The sequence below is a fragment of the Malus sylvestris genome, chromosome 3 (assembly GCF_916048215.2).
Source record: "Malus sylvestris chromosome 3, drMalSylv7.2, whole genome shotgun sequence".
Taxonomy (NCBI): Eukaryota; Viridiplantae; Streptophyta; class Magnoliopsida; order Rosales; family Rosaceae; genus Malus; species Malus sylvestris.
In genome coordinates, this window is record NC_062262.1 from 33,275,114 (window position 1) to 33,288,034 (window position 12,921).

General features: G+C 36.3%; 2 protein-coding genes and 1 long non-coding RNA gene across 6 annotated transcripts in view; 1 reads left to right on the top strand and 2 right to left on the bottom strand.

Annotated features, from left to right (window-relative positions):
* LOC126616695 (ETO1-like protein 1) overlaps nucleotides 1-12,921 on the bottom strand; it is a 93,185-nt gene that overhangs the window by 4,003 nt on the left and 76,261 nt on the right. The gene's annotated exons all lie outside the window — the stretch shown is intronic.
* LOC126616701 (uncharacterized) lies at nucleotides 811-3,474 on the top strand. 2 transcript variants are annotated; one of them, XR_007621233.1, is made up of 5 exons: nucleotides 811-1,130; nucleotides 1,213-1,372; nucleotides 1,478-1,546; nucleotides 2,233-2,291; nucleotides 3,289-3,474. It is a non-coding gene; the product is annotated as an uncharacterized LOC126616701 (long non-coding RNA). The 2 variants fall into 2 exon arrangements; XR_007621232.1 differs by having other exon boundaries at nucleotides 1,478-2,291.
* Nucleotides 9,898-12,921, bottom strand: part of LOC126616696 (uncharacterized) — a 103,849-nt gene continuing 100,825 nt past the window's right edge. For all 3 annotated transcript variants that reach the window (XM_050284789.1, XM_050284791.1, XM_050284788.1), the window contains one exon: nucleotides 9,898-10,237. The gene's annotated coding sequence lies outside the window, so the exon portion shown is untranslated. The remainder of the gene's footprint in view (nucleotides 10,238-12,921) is intronic.

The following is a 12,921-nucleotide window of genomic DNA, read 5'->3' on the forward strand; positions in this document are numbered from 1 at the left end:
GTCCTGGTTAGTTAAGTTACGTCAATATTTTATATTATTTTTTATAAATATAATAAGATAAAAATAAATAGTAATATAAAATATTAACATGACTTAACCGTGACCACACAAACAGAAAGGCACGAAAAGAGCACCAAAAGTGAAGACCAGACAATTCTTATCCTTTCTGCAGAGAAGTTTGTCACAGATTACAACAAGCTGAGAGGACAAGGATTGTCTGCCTCCACTTCCGATGCCTTTCTCGTGCCCTCTTGTTTTGTGTGGTCATAATTAAGCCAAGTTAATATTTTATATTATTTTTTTATAGATATAATAGGATAAAAAATGAATAATAATTTAAAATATTGATATGGCTTAACCGTGACTACACAAACAAAATGACACCGAAAGTTGAGGGCATACAATCCTCGTCCAAGCTGAGAGGAGCTTCAGAGAGGCATGGGACCGACCAGTTACCAAGCGAAAGGAATTCAAATGAAAAAAAAAACTGACCAATTATCCCTCTTTTATCCGACTGTTTTTGCTTGTTAAAAGAATCTTTTCCTTTTACTTTTTTTAGGTAATTGCCACTAATTTCGCAAAATTCGCACCTTATTATTGGCAATCAATATGTTAACTACACCGTTAATATAACTTAGTACTATGATTTAGTAGTATTTATCTTCATTTATAATTGAGATGTCTTAGATTCGATTCTCGTCAAATGAAAACTTGAACTACATTATTGATCGCCTATTGTGAGGCTATCCCCTTCCAGTTAGTGTAGATAATATCGTTTGTTAAAAAAAATTGCTTCGTTAATTGATGATGTTACAGCCCGTCCCGGAATTTTTAATTCCGAGGACTTGAAAAGATGAAAATGCCCTTAAACGGGACTAAGGAGTGAAAATTTAACAATTTGGATTGAGTTGGACACGTGGTATCCCCACATCCCTCAAAACCTTCCCCAATTCCCGTACCTTGTCTCTCTCTCTCTCTTCCCTCACGACTCTCTCTCGCTCTCAGTTCTCTCTCTCTTCCTCTCCGACGCTCAACCTCACCCAAAACCACCTAAAACATAAACAAACGTCCAAGATAAGACCACATTTGGACTCCTGGAACTTCCACGATCACGTAGACATCAATTTCAGGTAAGTTCTACTTCGGAAAACGTAGTTTTAAAAGTTCCCGTGAAGAGCACTGTTCATGATCTTTGAATATGTTGTGTTTTAGGGAAATCTAAGCTCACAGGGAGCTCTAGGAGGTTCCCACGAAGCTCGGAGTGCTTCGTTGGAAGTTTTTGGACGAAAGAACACGGAGATCGATAAGTTCAAAGTTTGGCCGGAGCTTTCGAGGCATTTTCCGGCGAATCCCCGGCGAGTTAGGCGTCGAGGTAGGTATCAATCTCTTCGTCTCGTCAAGTACTACAACTTTCCTTTTTGTTTCACTCAATTTCGTTGAGTATTGAAGAAGTTATACTCATTTGAAAAATACCCAGTTTCCGGCGACCTCCGAGGCTTTCGAGGCAGTTTCCGGCCAAACTACGGCGAACTAGGTGTTGGGAAAGGTACCATTCTCTTTGTCTCTTCAAGGGCTACAACTTTCGTTTTTGAATCACTTGATTTCGTTGAGAAATGACAAAGTTTGGCAATTTGAAAAACTGCCCAGAAAACGGCCGCCGGAAAAACCAGTCCGGCGACCCAAGGAAGAAGAAGGTGCTACAGTAAAAAAAAATAAAAATAAAATTATTTTAAAAATATGTCGACGTCCGTGACGTCGAGTAGATCACTGTGGTATATTCATATACCTAAATTGAACACCGTATGAGAAAGTTATTGAAGATTGTTGGTTAGGTGTTCGAATAACGTTTTATAGTTTTGGTGAAAATGTGAATTGATGATCCGACCGTTGGATCGTCACCAAACTTTGATACGTTGTAATACGTAATATTTGAGGATTATTGGAACTTACGGATTGGGAATCCGAGTTACGGATCTTCCGGAATTGGAATTGTAAGTCCATAATATAAAATGTTAACCGTCACTTAGTTTTGGAAATTGACGGAGATCCGACCGTTGGATGGTAATGAAATTTTAGGATGTTATCCTAGAGATATATTGTGGACCTCTGGAAGTTATGGATTTAAAATCTGAGTGGCAGATCTTCCGGATCGAACTACGTAGTGACGTATTTTATATAAGTTATATATTCTATCGATATGAATTCTGAGGTTGGATTTGATTACTATTCTAGGCGGCGATCGTCGTGACGCCTTGATGTGTGGTGCTAGGGAGTTGTTGGACGAACTCCAGGTGAGTGGGCAGTTTTGTTTTCCGTATATATATATATATATACTTAACGTTTTCCCAGAAATTGAAAATGCATGAAATTATGTTTAAAATGAAATGCATATGAGTTATGTGGAAAAACGGGAAGTGAAATACCATGCATAGAATTGATATGAAAAGTATATAGAAATGTGAGTTGAAATGCCATGCATGAATTAATATATGATGCATATGTATGAATTGGTGCGGTGGACGCACATGTAAGAATTGATTTATGATGCATATGTATGAATTGGTGCGGTGGACGCACAGGTAAGAATTGATTTATGATGCATATGTATGAAATGGTGCGGTGGACGCACAGATGAGTATTTAATTACTGTTATGATGATGATGATATATATTGAGCTCAAATCCTGCACCATGGTTTAGTGCTTATAGTATTCACCGCATCGCACGCTCGCCTTGGATCCAAGTAGATGCTAGTCGTACAGTCCACGCGGAGTGGGTACGACAGACCAGTCGCGAGAGTGTTAGTGAGATTCCGACTGGTGGGTGACCTTAGATTATGTGCACAGATGATTTATGAGAAGCACTAGAGCGTAACTTGTGTGCAGAAGGCCGGACGGGTCACAGAGGTGACTCTGGTAGAGTGATAATGATAGATTTTGAGCTCTAGGTTCAACCGTATAGGGCTATTAGAGGGCCTACGGTTGATTACTTTCTTGCACCTGATATGATTATGTTGATGCATTCATACCTTATTACTGTTGAGATGATGTGGCATGGCATAATTAATATGAGAAATGTTGAGATGACATGGCATGGCATGATTGATAAAGAGATAATGTTGAGATAGTAAAAAATGAAGTTTTGAGAATATATATGTATATTTATATTTTACATTTCTGGGAAAGTATACAGGTTTTACGGAGAGGGGTTACAACGTTTTGAGAAATGTTTGGATTTGGAAAAGAATTGTTTTACTGACCCACTCAATTTTGGTTTTGCGCCCCTCCAGGTTCAGGAATCACAAAGGTGTGGTGACTACGAGGAATTCGACGGTGTTCTGACAGATTGGACAAAATTAGGACTCACCTTCGGGTGTATCAATTTAAATTGTATCTTAAAGCTTCCGTACTGTGCAAATGGTTACGTCACTCTCACGTGACGGCCAGCATGCCCTCCTTCGGGACGGGGTGTGTCAGATGACGTGTCATAGTTTTGGCTCTAAATTTGTGTAACATGGAATTTGAAATTAAATAATATTAAAAAATTTGAAGTATGAAAGTGACAGAAAAATCAAACTATAGGTATTAAAGTGAGACGGAAAAAAAATGTAATTAAGTGCTAATTTTGCAAAACTTGAGGATAGTAAGATAAAAATTACCCTTTTTCTTTCTTTTTTTCTTCTTCTCATTTTTCTCTCCCTCGGAAACGAGAAATAATATTAAGACCGAAGTTTGATTTTGGTCTTGTAGTTTTGGCGAAATCTCACTTTATTTAGGTAATGCTAGGGGATCAAAATTTTAAACTAAATTTGCAAATCAAATAATGTGTCACCAATAGAAAATAAACATGTTAATCAATGATTAAGTAATAATCCGATCATTAACAACCACATCATTTAGTTTACAAAACTTTGATCTCCCTAAGATTACTCTTAATTTATATGGTTTTATTTTTGGAATTTTAATTTTGTAATTTAAGAAAAATATGCCACTCACGAATTAATTAGGCAGGCAACTAAACTATTTTTCTGAAAGCCAACAATTAGTAAATTATGAAATTCACTAAATTTACGAACAAATTCATGAATTGGCCTGATAATTATACAAATTGTTTGTTCGGCTTCATAAACTAATGGGAATCAAATAAACAATAATGTTTATAATTACACACTATTTAGAGGGAAGATATGGCCAAGTTGGAATACGACGTCATATTAGCGTGGAGAAGCCTAACTCTGTCGTTTTGGCAGATTTGTTTGGTTTATTTCATATTATATCAATAATTGTCTTTCGAGTTTTCATAGTGGGGTCCTCCCAATTTATTCAAAATTATGCTGAATATAAATTAAAGAAGGGTAAATTACATTTTACCCTCTTAGGATAGAGATCGATTTCAATTCCTTACAACATCTTTAAAACATTTCATTTTCATACTCAAGTACTATTTTATTTCAATATAATACACCCGTTACATTTTCCATTCATTTGTCCGTTAAGAGCTGACATAGCTGCTACATTTGTGCTGATGTAGCTGCCACATTTGTGCTATGTGGCAAAAAAAATATTTTTTATGTATTTAAAATATTAAAATATTTATCCTATTTATATAAAATAAAAAATTAAAAAAAAACCCTTTTCATCTTCCCTACCTGAGCCAACACCCATCTTCTTCTTCCATTTTCTTTGCCATGAAAATCTGGCAACCCCTCTCCTCCTCTAAGCTCTCATCCTTCAACCCCACCAAAAATCCATGAAACTCCCACCTTCGTCTCCATCTAGTTCAACAAACTTGCGAGACTTAAGCAGGAAAAGAGAAACCAAGAGCAGAGCTAGATCGAAATGAGGAAATCTAGAGAAGATATCAACTGTCGGATTAACGACGGTCGAGTGACGAAGGAGATCCACAAGTTCTGAATCTCGCTTTCGGGGTTCACAACTTCTGAATCACTTTTTTCTTCTCAAAACCCTCGTTTTTAAGAACACCCAAAATCTTAGTTGCAGAAGTAGAAGAATTTCCAGATGCAGAAGCACCCAATCCTAATCCCCAAATTGCTCCTCTACACAAATCAATTTCAGACCCTAATCCCCAAATTGTTGCTCTATTGAAATCAATTTTACTAAAATCAATTTCAAACCCTAATACTTGAAGAAATGAGCATGTTGCAGATGGTCTAAGAGACCATGGCGGCCTCTTTGTGGATCACAAACTCAATCAGCTTCATAGAAAAAGTACCCAAGGTTGGTGCCATTGCCTGTGTGAGGATGGCCGACATTCGACTTCGAACCCATTGCGCTCGATATCGGATTTTCCGAAAAAATTTGAAGAACAAAACAGGTATGAGTTTTGAGGGTTGGGAGCGAAGAGAGAAAAACAAGATTAGGGTTTTGAGTGGTGGAGCATATAAGAGAAGGGAGAAGGGGGTGGAGGGTGAAGAGGAGAAAGAGCTCGGGGAGGGTGGGGGTTGTTGGGGATTCATTCTTTTGTTTTTTGTTTTTAGGAAAATTAATGAAAAAAAACTTGAAAATATTGAGTTTTAACGAAAATGACAAAATAAAGGGTAAAGTAAATAGTACCATGATTGATTTTTTAGTGTAAAATGTGGTTTTTCGTTAAAGTGAACAGTACCGGAAGCTTTTCATTAAAGTTTCTTTTTTTTTTAATAATAATAATAATTATTATTATTTTTTTTTTGCTAAATGGCACAAAGTTGGTAGCCACGTCAGCTTTTAACGGATCAATGGATAAAAAATGTAACGGATGTATTATATTGAAATAAAATAGCACTTGAGGTATGAAAATGAAATGTTTTAAAGATGTTGTAAGGAATTGAAATCAACCCCAAACTTGAGGGGATAAAATGTAATTTACCCATTAAAGAATATGGAGGATTTGTGTACATCACTCAGACTAGAGACAAAGTGTGTGTGTGTGTGTGTATTGCTTGAAAATTTTATTTGTACAAAGAATTTAACAAATAGGTTTCCCAATTTGACGTGAAGCAGTCATTTGAAAAGTATTTTTAAATTACTGAAAGCGTCTTTTAATAAAATGATTTTGAGTTTCAAAGCACTTGAAGAAGTGCTTATAGCAAGAAGTACTAGTAATGTACTTTTTATATAAAAGTACTAGTTGTTTTGCTTACTCTCTAATGTTTTGCTTACTCTCCACTTTAAGGCTTTAAGCTGGATTGTTTCAAACTTTAGCAAAACGAAAGAAGTTAATGGGAGCAATTGTATAAGTGTTCAGATGCAAGATTAAGTTGGAAAATAATTATTTATTTAGTGGTTGGATTTGGGCTTAGCCCATTTGAATTAGGTTTTTGTTTCCTTGCTTATTAGGTACTAGGATTAGTTTATTATAAATAGAGAACTTTGTTATTCAAAGATAATAAGTCATTCACAATGTAGTCTCTTGAAGTTTTGTAACCATTTCGTCATTCTCGCTTATTTAATAATATTCTATTTTGTAATCTTGTTTCATTGCACACTCTGATATTCAACTTGGTATCAGAGCAGGTTTCATCCTTCAGGATTTAATATGCTTCCGTTCGTATTGTCTGTTTGTTGTCGTTAGGCTTTTTATTTTAAGTTGAAAAAAAAATTATGATGCTCTCAAGGTTTTAAAAAACGCTAGGCGCTAGTCGGGCGGTGGGATGGTGCCTAGCGCCTAGGCGGCCTAGAAGAATTTAGGTAAATTTCTTATATTTTATATGAATTAATTAAACTTACTATACCAGATGTAAATAATTATTGAATAATATGTTATTTCTTATAGAAGAACATACGTATGTGAATTTTATGTACATATGTAATATGCTTGCCTAGGGAAAAAAAAACAAAATATTATCTAAATAATTTATATAACATTTATATACATATGATATAGATATACACCCCAAACTTTTAAAATATAAAAACCCACACAAGTGGGTGGTTTTCATGATAAAACTATCTGACCCTTTATAATATATAACTTTTAAAAATATCAAAAGCTCACGTGGGGTGGTTTTCATGATTACAACCATGAAAAGCAGGGATTTCAACTTGCATGAAAAGCAGGGATTTCACCTTACCTCTTTCACATCACCCAATATAAACCCCAGTTTGACCTTACCTCTTTCACGCAACCGATCCTATTCGTTTCTTCTTCTTTGTCCTTTCAGAACCTCAAAATTGGTTCTTTCAGTCTCTCTCTCTCTCTCACTCTCTTCCCTCATCTTATTCTTCGCCCTTTCAGAACCTCAAAATTGGTTTTTTCAGTCTCTCTCTCTCGCAGTCTCTCACTATTTCCCTCATATTCTTTTTCGCCCTTTCAGAACCTCAAAATTGGATCTCAAATCTAACTTGCACCACCATAGATATTCGACTTCTCTTTTAGCAAACAGAGAGGTAGACGACGAGACTCGGGAAGACAAGAAGGTTGTGAGTCTCGCGACTGAAGTTTCTTTTCCAGGCCGCCCAAACCGCCCAGCGTCCGCTAAGCCCGCTTAGCCCGCCCAGGAGGCCGTCTTACATCGCTTAATGTCCTTGCCAATTTAGTGAACGATTTCTAGTTAATAGCAGAACACCGCAGCCTAGCGCCTAGGCGCCGCCTAGACCATGTTTTAGAACAATGGATGCTCTGAGTCCCGCCTCCGTAACCACTTCTCACCGGAGTCGACGCCTAAAGTTTGAAGATTAGCCAGTCTGCCATCGCATTATTCTGAACTGCTCCCATTATCGTTTCCTCATCAGATCACCACCACGCTGCCACTGGAAACACTCGCTGCAAATTCGACTGAATCTGCACCTCGCCTACTTGAACCACCGCGCCACCATCTTCTTGAACCCGTTACTGCATTCACCATCTTCTACATCCACAATCGCTGCTGCTCGACAACCACTTGTTTGATGAAGCCCAGACTCGAGAAAAAACAACTCGGATCGAGTTCGTCTTTGATAGGACCTAACCACCGCTGATGTACCTTGCCTGTAGCTGCTGCTCCGCATTGCTTCTGTTATCCACACCTAGGTCTGTACCCACTGCTATCTTTCGTGTATTGGACCCCTTGGCTTAAAGAAACTATTGATGCTCCTGCCCCCATCATCCATGTTGCACTAGAGGAGAATGAATGCTTTGGTTGGTTTAGAAATAAAAACAAAAAAAGAGGAAAAAACGAAAGGAAAAGGAGAAAAAATTTGGGCCACTAATTGTTTTTTAGGCCCACATGGAGGACATAAGAAAGTTGTTTGTTGGCCTTGTATTGATTGATTTGGATTCATAATGAAATTTGGCCAATCACTCGAGTGCTTGAACTTGTGACTGCCTTAGTGATAAGTTTTGTTTTTATTCGTTCGTTGCTGTAGTTGGGATATAGGAATCTAGTCCGTTTAGTGACGAAGTCCATACTCCCAACGTTTGGTTGCCATAATTTGTTGATTGCTGGAATTGCTTGTTCGCTCGCTCGCCTGTTTACTTGGATTGTTCGTTTGCTCACTTGATTGCCTGCTTGCCTTGTCGTGTTCGCCTAACGGAGCTTGGCTTGTTGTGTCCACCTAACGGAGCTTGTTTTGTCTTGTCCGCCTAACAGAGCTTGCATCCGCATCTGCTTGTTGTCAAACTCATGACATGCATCGCCATGAGTTTGACGGGGGTATTGGAAAATAGTTATTTATTTAGTGTTTGGATTTGGGCTTAGCTCATTTGAATTAGGTTTTCGTTTCCTTGCTTATTAGAGACTAGGGTTAGTTTATTATAAATAGAGAGCTTTATTATTAAGAGATAATAAGTCATTCATAATGTAGTCTATTGAAATTTTGTAGCAGTTTCGTCATTCTCGTTTATTTAATAATATTCTATTTGTAATCTTATTCCATCGCACTCTAATATTCTAACTTTCTTTCTATCGTGCCCTAGAGAAAGTGCGAAGGAGATCAAACCGCTTGTTAACCAAGAAGATAGGTGTCACAAATGCAGGAAGAGGGTGGGCAGAAGCTTTTTACTCACAGCAGAACAGAACTCGTTTTTCGGCTTCAAAATCCCGGAAAATTAAGTTGATGAGATGACCGAAATGTCCCTGGGGACATTCGCTCCTGTCAATGTCATCCTTTGTCGTGGGACACATAAATCGAATAAGATTGGAAGTAGGGACACCTTGACTTAAGAAAACTTTAACCTTCACCCTAATTTCCAAGATGAACGTGAATCATTCTATTTTGAATTCTGAGGTACATCTCCAATTTCAAGTTTTAAAAACGTTATTGTTAGCAAGCACTTGGAGATATCGTCATCGTGATTCATGTAATAACATATTGACTCATTTTCATCAGCTCCTACGCTAAATTAACATGATGAGTCATTTTCAATTCATACTTCATATGCTAATATATTATAGAAAAAACCGCTTAATATGACCCAAAAATAAATAGTTTATAGCTATTAATTGATATTACTATTTTTAATCAGTGCGACACATGAAACACATCACACACATTACGCGACTAATTTCTGTATCATTGTATACACAAAAAATGTATTCTTTTTATAGGTACATTTTGTCCTAACAAAGATAATGAGAGTGTCTTTGATTTGTTGTGCGTTCTAGAGTTGGAGTTGTTTCATCGTGTGCCATTGTAATCATAATGGGAACGAAGACTAGGAGCCCAACAACAATTCACATACTCAATAGCTACTTTGATCAATTATTTCCTACTAAAGTACTATTTTCAGTGTGAAAAGAAAGCCATTTTCTTAGATAATATTTTATTTTCAGAATCGTCATGATGCATAAACCTAGTGGAATTTTCAGGCTCCTCCCAAACTTCGTAAACTTTAAATTGGTAAAATTCAATGCTTAATTATCTCTAATCGATCCTCAAAGAAAAAAGAGAGGATATATTGTCCTTTACGATTCGGAATAAAACAGAGTATATCCTTCCTTTGGAGGATGAGCATACAAAGATCACTGTATTTCAATTATAAATCTCAATTTGTTCAACCTCTTACATTACAGAAATCATATGATGAAGAAAAAGATTACATGACAATGGAAAAGAAAATATAGCTCCACTCGTAGAAAAAAAAAGTAAAAAATTAATAAAATGACTAATTACATGACGCAATTTAAGAACAATAAATTTAAAAACTGAATGATGACCGTAGAATAAAGTATACTAAGCACAAATTCCAACAAATTGGCAACTAAAGCAAAACATGCAAATTGAAATCAAAGTACACATGTTTTTGTAACTCAAGTTTACCTCCCCATGTAAATAGGGGCTGTTGGTGTTGAAATTAAAGAGGAACTATCTTGTAACTTCGCTGTGGTACCTTCTTAAAAGTAGCCCAAATCAGATCAAAGTACAGTGGAAACTGCACTATGGCAAAAAAGGTTACCGGCAAGCAAGCGATTGCGTAAACCGGATATGCAGCGTATTTGAGCTTGTCTTTAAGCACGAAAAAATGTCCCGTGCAAAAAGATACCAACATGGAAGATATAGAGACAAACAGTGACGTCAACCCTACCAAAAGCTTTCTCGGCAGGTCCTTACCGAAGTCCTTCTCTTGGTACCGGGACGTTAAGATGGCTAGGAACATGACCATGGCCGTGACGGAGAAGCAGAGGGCGACCAGGGAGGCAATGGCGAAGATGTTGAAGGCCGGCTCGTTTTCTAGGGTTGGTTTTCCGCTTGCTTTGTTGATGCCGCCGGGGATGGTGGTTGAGGTGGCAAAGGCGACAGTGGTAACGAGGGCGGCGACGACAGAGCAGGACTTGGAGGTGTTGGTCAACCACTCCCCTCCGGTCTTGACGATTGTGGCGTGGGTTTCGGTGAAGATGTCCTTTGCTGTCCTGCCCTTCTTGTTGTGGCGGGCAAAGAAGTGTAGTGGCATGGAGTTTTTTACAAACTACAAATTACAAACAACAAATTAGGAAATAAATTGTTTAAAATTGGGAATTTGATTTTTAACTATTAATTTGTGAGAAAATTAGAGGCAGTGGTTCATGAATTATAAATCCTTAAGAATTGATCTCTAAATTTGTCATAATGTGGAGCAACGATTCTTTTAAGTAACTTCATCACTAACTTATGTCCCTTAATACTTTTTTTTAATTATGAAAATTCGACCGGTGTTTCTCTAGAGGGGCTCCAGATTGTGACAAATTCAGAAACCAATATTTACCAATTCTTAGTTTCAAGATCAAAGCTCCAATAAAGTCAAAATTAGGAACGAATGGTCAAATTCTCTTAGTTTATTATCATTTTAATCTTTTGTTTTTTTTGCCTGAATGAAATTATTCCGATTCTTTTGTCTATAGTTTATTCACTGTCATCTATAATTATGTTGGGGAAATTTTGAAAACTAGTAATGTTATAGACATATTTAAGAACCTCAAGATGGCTCAAGAACTGTTCAAGGGGGTGTGACTCTATTTCTAATTTTTTTTTAAAGAAGACCTTAAAATCTTTAATGTGTTAGTAAAAATATTCTTCAAATTTCGCATGTGTATACTATCTTATATTTTACAAGGAATGCAACTACTTAGTATTACGGTTCAATAATATTCACTTATAAATGAGAGGTCTTATATTTGAATTATTAGCCCACTCTCTCCACTCCTTGGTGTAGATTATCTACAAATAATGCAAAATTTAGATGGTACAAATAATAGTATTTGAGCGATTGTTTAGATAATTTGCTATTCGGTTTCCGTCCATTAGTTGATCATAGTTAGATTAATTATTACCTAATTTTCTCTTTATATCGGCAAAAAATAGAAATAATTGTAGTTGGTGTGTGAATATTGTTTGGTAAAAGATATATCATAGATAAAATAAAAGGGAATTGTTATTGGCACTCCAAAAATCTTATTTTGCACTCCAAACTTTCTATAATTAGAAAGAAAAATACACTTGTGAGGAGTGTAGAATGAGATTTTAGGAGTGCTAATAACACTTCCCAAATAAAATAGTATGATGAAAAAAAAAGATGAAATAAAAATATAAGATTCATCGGTTGAATATTTCAGTTCTTTGAATCCTTACCTCATACCATCTGATTTCCCATTGCATTTGCAGCGCAGCTCCAGGAATTAGCCAAGGCTTATGTTCTCCCAACTTTGCTGCTAGATGTAATGCACTATTCCCTTCATGATCCACTCTACTGAACACACTTTCTTTCAGGATTTTTCTTTTCAGCAAGAAGTTGTACACAAGGGGTTGCCTGTATTCCACAGCCAACAACACTAAATTCTTTTTCTCTGTGTTCATATCGTGTATTGCCACCGGAAAAAGTTCCAGGATCTTCTCCACCATTTCAGTCACCCCATTTTTTGCAGCAATCAGTATTGGCGTTTCCATGTTTGCGCTTGGGGTTTTATCCTCCGCCTTATGATCTGCTGATGACCGTAGAAATTATCAAGCCATTTGATGTATAACGAAGCTTTGTTTTTAACTTTATTCTTGAAGAAGGTTTTAGTCCCGTGTACTTAATTGAAATTTACATGCCACATTATTATGGTTTAGTGGTCCTCTTCAATTGTAACAACTAAGTGATAAGTTTTAGATTCGATTTTCATTAATAGCGAATTTGAATCACATTCTTGCTACCCCATATGGGGTTTAGCTCAGTCCCCCCACCCCCTTAGTGTAGATAATATCATTTGCTAAAAAATAAAAAATAAAATTTATAATTATATTTTTGTTTTAATATTTATTAATGGATACTTTATTTAATGTCTCCACATTAAATTTTAAATTTATTATTATACACATTTTATTTCCTTAATTTTGTTTAACTTCCTCTAATTAGTGTACCTAAACGTACGTATTGTAATATATTTTTTAGATTAGTATACTGAAATGTCCGTACCTAATATAATATGATGCATAGTGGCACATAAGAACATATACAAAAACCTAAGTGGACTGAAAAATCCGTACCT